The sequence below is a fragment of the Panthera onca genome, chromosome B2 (genome assembly GCF_046562875.1).
Source record: "Panthera onca isolate mPanOnc1 chromosome B2, mPanOnc1 haplotype 2, whole genome shotgun sequence".
Classification (NCBI taxonomy): Eukaryota; Metazoa; Chordata; class Mammalia; order Carnivora; family Felidae; genus Panthera; species Panthera onca.
In genome coordinates, this window is record NC_138343.1 from 79,765,572 (window position 1) to 79,773,595 (window position 8,024).

The window sequence follows — 8,024 nt, forward strand, 5'->3', positions numbered from 1 at the left end:
AGGGGAATAATCTGAACAGAAGCCTCTAAATGTGTCCACCACATACCTCACATGGTCAGGCACAAGAAATGCAAAGTCAGAGAAACGTCAGGCAGACATTGTTGGTGGCATAACTAACACCCCTACTCCCCCTTCCCTTAGTTTGGTATACCTAAATATTCTTGGCTAGAAGGAACCTCAGACCTAGAGGTTGAATTAAGACTCATGATTCACCTAAGAATGGCAACCGCGTCCCCTCCCACCTTGTGGCCCAGTTGTGATCAATGATACATAAGAGGAAATATATTTAAGGGTCATCTGAGAAGAATTTGTTCCCAAATTAAAATAAATACAGTGAGAAGGTCTGGCCCTTTTTCCTGCTTAAATGCCAAGCTAAAGACAAAAGCCAACACTGAGGGTGATACAATAGAATCTAGAAAGAGCCTAAACCCAGATATTTTTTTTCTGTAAGTTACCATGTGTTTTGTGATTTAAACCGCTCTAGTCAAGTATGCTCCCTCTTGTAGCCAAACACATTCTAACTGATAAATGTGGTCCTTTTATCTTTGGAGCTGAACGTGAGTGAGGGAGACAAATCCGATATTCAGTAGCTTAAAATCAGGAACAGAGAAGGATGCCCACTGCCTGCCCCCGCCCCGCTCTTATTCCACAGTGTTCTGTACATCCTTGATTGCATAAGATAGCAAAAAGAAACAAAAAGATTGTGACGCCAAAAACAAGTACTATCCATAAGAGAAAAAATCTGATAAATTATATTTCATCAAAATTAAATTTTTTTCTTTGCAAACTCCCTGTCAAGAGAATTAAAAGACAAGGTGCAGCTGGCTAGCTTAGTCGATAGAGCATGAGACTCTTGATCTTAGGGTGGTGAGTTCAAGACCCATGTTGGGCATAGAGATTAGAGAAGAAAAAGAATTTTCTTTCTTTCTTTCTTTCCTTCCTTCTTTCTTTCTTTCTTTCTTTCTTTCTTTCTTTCTCTCTCTCTCTCTCTCTCTCTCTCTCTCTCTCTCTCTCTCTCTCTCTTTAAAGAGAATAAAAGACAAGCTATAGACTGGAGTAAAATATTTGTTAACCATGTATCTGACTAAGGACTCACGTCTATAATATGTAAAGAATTTTCAAAACTCAACAGCAAAACATAAAATCCAGTTGGAAAACAGACAAAAGCATGAAGAGGTATTTTACTGAAGAAAATATAGGGATGTCAAATAAACACATGAAAGGATGTTCAGTCTTCTGGCCAGAACCACCATCTTTTGGTCTTCCAAAATGACCAACCCAAAGAGAAAAAGGAGAGACACCCACTATATATTCTCTAGGCCTTAGAAAACATGGATTTGTTCCTTTGGCCACATACATGCAAATCTACAAGAAAGGTGACGTGGTAGACATTAAGGCAATGGGCACTATTCAAAAAGGAATGTCCCACGAATGTTCCTATGGCAAAACTGGAAGTCTGCAGTGTTACCCAGCATGCTGTTGGCATTGTTGTAAACAAACGGGTTAAAGGCAACATTCTTGCCAAGAGAATTAATGTCTGTATTGAGCGCTCTAAGAGTCCTTAGAGCTTCCTGAAAAAGTGAAAGAAAATGATCAGAAAAAGAAGGAAGCCCAAGAGAAAGATGATTGGATAAACTGGAGCATCCACCTGCCCCCGCAGGGAGGCACACTTTGTGAGAAGTGGAGCCTGAGCTGCTGGAATCCATTCCCTATGAATTCATGGCTTAATGAGTATTAAAAAAATTAAAAATAATAATAAAAAAACCCTCCAGACTGTAAAAGATGTCCAATACCACTAGCCATTAAGGAAATGCAAATTATTGGGATAACAATGAGAGACAACACCATACCATCAAAATGGCCAAAAAAAAAAAAAAGAACAGCAAATGCTGGCAAGAATGTGGAAAAACTGGGTCTCATACATTGGTGATGGGAATGTAAAATGATATAGCTACTCTGGAAAACAGTTTGGTAGTTTCTTATAAAAGTAAACATGCAACTACTATACAACCCAGCAATTGCCTTTCTGGACACTTATCTCAGAGAAATGAAACCATGTTTATATGAAAACCTGTACATGATTGTTCATGGCAGCTTTATTCACAATATCCAAAACATCTAAACAACCCAGATGCCTTTCAAAAGATGAATGCTTAAACAAGCTATGGTACATCCATACCATGGAATACTATTCAGCAATACAAGGAATGAACTGTTGAAACATGCCAACAACTTGGATGCCTCTCTAGGGCATTACACTGAGTGGAAAAAAAAAAGACAGTCTTAACAGGTCACGTTCCATATGATTCTATTCACATAACATTCTTGACAGATAAAATTGTAAAGATGGAAAACAGATTAGTGGCTGTCAGGGGTTAGGCTGGTATGGGGAAAAAGGAAGGTCTGGAGTGTGAGTACAATTCATTGTGGTGATGGAATAGTTCTTTATCCTGATTGTGATGGTGGTTAAAAGAAGCTGCACATGAGATAAAATTGCACATACATTGTACCAATGTCAATTTCCTGGTTTGATATTGTGCTATAGTTATGTAAAATGTAACCGTTGGGGAAAACTGGGTGAAGGATACAAAGGACTTGTCTATACTATTTTGCAACTTCTTGTGAATCTGTAATTATCTCAAAAAAAATTAATGTTTATTTCTTTATCTTGAGAGCGGAAGAGGGGCAGAGAGAGGAAGAGAGAGAATCCCAAGCAGTCTCTGGTTGTCAGCACAGAGCCCAACATGGGACTTGATCCCATGAGTGGTGAGATTATGACCTGAGCTGAAATCAAGAGTTGGACACTTTACCCACTGAGACACCCAGACATTCCTCAAAATAATTTTTTTTAAAGATATAAGGATTACAAAGGAAGAAATAAAACATCCTTATTTATAGGTACATAGAAAATGAAATAATCTATAAATTACTCACATTAATAACAGAATTTAGCAATCTTTTTGGGTATAAGTTTAGTAAACAAAGATATTTGCATTCTCTTGACAACAAAGGGTAGAAAATGTACTTTTTAAGAGATACACTTGCAATGGTAAAAAAAAAAAAGATAATCTCAGAAAATGGAAAGTTCTGAAACTTTTGAAGTCACTAAAATTCTAAGCAAATAGACATACATGTCACACATGTTCATATATAGGAAGACTCAACAGTGTAAAGATGTTAATTCTCTCGAAATTACAGTAGCAGCAAACAATTTATTTCTTGTTCCCATTATGCGAGGACTGCAGACCACCTGTAGCCACTCTGGGCTCTGTGTGATTCCATGTATTTTCTCATAGCGAGACCCCAGCTAAAGAGGCAGCCACTCTTTGTGGCATGATATTCTCCTGGCATAGGGCAAAAGCTCAAGGTGAGAGAAGCAGGGGAGAAGAATCACTAAAGCCCACAACATATTTAAAGCTTTTGCTCCAACATGGTGTTAGTCAAGGTAAGTCACACAAGCCCCAAACCAGCGGGGCAGAGGAGTCTATGTCACTACAGGAAAGTATGACAAATATAGGAACAGAACAAATAATTATGAATAAAAATTGCCACCCAACACATAGGTTCACTGTGATTTCAAATCAAGATCACAAAGTTTTCATGGAGGGGTGGGTGCCTGGCTGGTTCAATAGAGCATATGACTCTTGATCTTTATAGGTTGTTGAGTTCATGCCCCATGTTTGGTGGAGAGTTTACTTAAAAAAGTTTAAAAATTTAGGGGCACCTGGGTGGCTCAGTTGGTTAAATGTCCAACTTCAGTTCAGGTCATGATGTAGCGATTTGTGGGTTTGAGTCCCACATTGGGCTCTGTGCTGACAGCTTAGAGCCTGGAGCCTGCTTCAGATTCTGTATCTCCCTCTTTCTCTGACCCTGCCCCACTCTCAGTCTCTCCCTTTCTCTCTCAAAATTAAAATTGAATAAATTTAAAATAAATTTAAAAAATTAAGAAACAAGAAACAAAATTTTCATGGAGCCAGACAATCCTAAAATGCCTGTGGAAGAGAAAAGAGCTAAGAACACTTGAAATTCTTTATGAAATCAAGATTTATCAAAAAACCCACAGATTTTCAGGCAGTGTGGTATTAAGTACAGGAATAGGCAAATGGAACAAAATAGAGAACCTGAAACAGACCCAATCATACATGGAAACTCATAAGATCTCTTTGGCACAGCAAATGAGAAGAGAAATGAATTTCAGATGGAATATGGACTTAAACACGAAAGGCAAAACTTTACAACTTTTAGAAAAAAATATGGGAGAATATTTGTGTACCTCACGGTCAGGAAGGATTTCACAAAACACCTGAAACAGAGCCAAAGATATGACCAGTTAACAAAAGAGAAAATAAGAATAGTTAATAAATATTAAAGATGCCCAATTATACTGGTAATTGGGGAAATACAAATCATCATAATAAGTAATAATTTCACAAGCACACACACAAACCAAAAACAAGCTCTGCCAAAGATGTAGAGGAAGCAGAACTTTAATACATTGTTGATGGGAATGAAAATTGGTACAAACTGGTTTAGAAAACAGTCTGGCATTACTTAGTAAATCTGAACACACATATACCTTAAGACCCCAAAATTCCACTCCTACATAAAGATCCTGAAAACTCTTAAACGCATGCGTCAGGAGAAATATTTAAGAGTGTTCATAGCAACACTGTTTGCAACAGCAAAAACTGGAGCCTACCCAATGTCCAAAAGTAGACTGGATAAATAAATTGTGGTATCTTCTTACAGTGAAACACTATATAGCAGAGAAATTGAATAGCTGAATCTCAGAAACAGAATGCTGAGTGGAAAAACCAAGTTGCATAGGGAAGTGTGGAATGATTCCATTGACAAAAAGTTCAAAAATTAGCAAAACTGTACAATGTAGTGATTAGGGATATATATATACATATATATATATATGTATATATATATATATATATATATTTGTGATAAGAGAATTATTAATACACACACAAGTTTTGTTTTGGTTGTCAGATGATCCTTTATTGAAATATTTTCCTCTGCAGTTAAGGAGCTGTGGGCATTCCACTATGCCACTATTTATGTCATCTATGATGTTGTGAGGATGGTGGCCAGCAACACTGCAGGCCACAGACTGGGCAGTCCCCAGCATCTCTTTAACGGTTCCAGAGAGTTCTCTGGCTGAAGATTGGTGCTGCATCTGTAGGGCAATGTTGACAATCTCATCAAAAGTGATATTTCCACTGTGCTTAATGTTTTTCTGCTTCTTTCTGTCTCTTGGTGGTTCCTTGAGGGCTCTGATCATCAGGGCAGAGGCAGAAGGTACTACTTCAATCTCGGCCTATCTGTTCTGAATGTTCAGTTTCTCTGTAATCCTTAGACCCTTCCAATTACAGGTTGCCTTGTGATGTCATCACCAACTCTTTGGAGACAGATCAGCCCAGGGGGCCAATTTTGGGGGCCAGGGCCAATGTGGTACGGACTTCCCTAAGGGTGCACCTCAGGTATATGACTTTGACCTTCTTGGGGTTGAATTTAGGTGGCCTGGTGGAGGTGGCTGGTGGCAGAGGAACCTGGATTCAGGATGACTGAGGAGAGTTGCACCTTCACCTGCTCTGAGTGGAAAGCCATAAAAGCTAACACAAAATTTAGCATGCTGGTTTCCTTCGGAGGAGAAGGAGGATATGATTGTAGTGAGGCACATTGAAGGCTCCTTGGGTAGAAACCTTAGCAAGGTCAGTTTCAGGGAGTGAGTGGCAGGGATAGAAGCTGGAATGGTGGACTGAAGGATGAATTGAAGCTAATGACATGAAAAATAGCTAGTGCAGTCAACTCATTAAAGAAATGTTGCTAGAAATCAGAGCAGATTATATTCTCAGGAAGCAGGGAAAATTATTGGCAGAACAGACTTCTTTCTCATGAGGCAGAAGGAGAAAGTAGTGAGGCGGATATATGAGGCTGGCTTTGATTAAGCTGAATTGAGGCATAAGAATGGAGCTGTAGGCTGGGAGCCTTCCTCATTTGGAGGGAGGTTTAGAGTCTCTTTTCATTAGTTTTCCAAAGACTGTGTGCCCACTTGGAGACGAGCAAACAAGATCTCCAGGCAGCTCACCCACCTTCTGCTTTGGTTCTCGTGAGGTCCCTCTGTCAGGAATTCCCACTAATCAAGGTCTGGGAACAATTACAGGCCGGTTGGCTTCCAGCAGCATTCACATGTCTTATAGGCCAGCTTGGGCTTTCTGTTCCTTTCAGCAGAATTAATGCCTGATTGCTCTGACTGCCCACAAATGTAACTTAAAACTCCATCTTGACTTTATGGTGATATTATAAAAGCCTCCCAGAGGAATGCAGCATTGTATCTCTGGAAGTTCATTCAAGGGAGTAGCTACTAGGAAAACTCTTTAATCTGGAAATGTATAAGAAAGAAATGATCGGTTTGAAAGGTCATGCATACATATCTTGACTTTGGGGGTCATCTGTAAGTCACTGGTGATTCCCTGGAGAGAAATCCAGAGCTACTGATGGGCAGGGAGGGGAAACGTGTTCTTCTAACAGCTCTAGATGCAGAGTGACAGGGATGGGGAACAAATCTGAAGAGGGTCAAATGACACTCAGAACAGGTTTCACACCCTGCCAAGAAAAATTGCAGCTATGGCTATAGGGTGTGGAAGTTCTGAAATTGTAGAGGAAAATCAAGCACTTCCCTGGTGTGAGTTGGAGCTGGTTGGATTTCTTCTACCTAATGCTCCCTGAAAGAGACAGGGAGACAGACGTCTCATGAAAAAGGCAGAGATGATCATATTTCTTTACTTCTGGAAACCAGGCCTTTTTCAAAGCAGATAAGAAAAATCCGGTTCAAAATAAGCTTGTCCCAAACCTCGGGTAAGAGGGAGACTCCATTCTAGGTTTCCACCTCCCCCTCCAGCTGTGTTTGGACAGCAGTTACCTGTTGTCTTCAAAAGGTTGAATGAGGTTCCATTCATTGACACATTCATGCAACAATACTTTATTGAATGCTCACTTTGTTCAGGGAACTCTTCTAGGTACTGAAGAAGTAACTGAAAAACAGACAAAACCTGACCAAGTTAATGGTGTATAGAGTGTGATTTGAATATAGGAGTCGGAATGCGCAATGCTTTTGTCAGTGTCATATGGGATGGATGGTTTTGACAAGCTACTGACAGATAAGCTGTTTGGAATAAGGGCTTCCTTTCCCTTTTCTAGCTCTCTCATGAATCTGCATCATTCATCATTGTTGAGCTTCCGCTGAGCCCTTCCAGTTAAGTGAACTACGAATATACTGAAATATCCGTTTGGCCACGGGGTGAGGCATGGTTTTCTCCTCCCTAACTCCCTTTCTCCTCTCCCTCCAATAAACCTCCTGGAGACCAGTGCCCGGACAAGATCACCCCGCTGCAGCCCCCCTTCCTTCCACTCTTTGGAAGGAGGCCTCCCCGGGGGGCAAGGAAGGGACCTCGGCCCGAGCTGGGAGGGGCCTGCAGCCCAGGGCCTGCCCCAGGGCCTTAGGGGCCCCACCTTCCCCCGGTCCCCGCCGTGCCAGGAGCAGGCCGCTGCGGGGCGCTGCGGCCCCAGGTTAGGAGCCGAGGGCGGGGCGGGGCCAGGGCCGTGCGGGCTGCGGGCGCGGCGGGATCGGCCACAGGTTACCTGCGGGAGCGGGGAGCGCAGCCTGGCGAGCGGGCGGCTGGAGGCGCGGCGCTGCGCGGCGCCGAGGCCCAGGGGCCGCCGGAGCCTGCGGGAACGCGTCCCCGTCGTTTCGCCTCGCCCCCCACCCTGTCGCCGGCCGCGGTCCCTGCGGCGCGGACGTCCGGCGCGCGCGAGAAAGGTATGGTGCGACCTCGCTCGGTTCTTTGGAGACCCCTTCATCTGAGGGCCGGCGCCCCCCACTCCCGGAGAACCTCCGAGCCGGGGAGGACGGTGTTGGAGGTGGGGGCGCTGCTCCCTCGGCACCCCCCCCCCCCCACTCGTCGGCGTCTGCCTGGGGAAGAGACCCAGAGGGAGCGCGTTGCCCCCTCTCCTGC

General features: G+C 42.7%; 1 pseudogene; it reads right to left on the minus strand.

Annotated features, from left to right (window-relative positions):
* Positions 1–1,406: 1,406 nt before the first annotated feature.
* Positions 1,407–6,194, minus strand: LOC132667977 (large ribosomal subunit protein uL11 pseudogene; annotated as a pseudogene).
* Between the last annotated feature and the right edge of the window lie 1,830 nt (positions 6,195–8,024).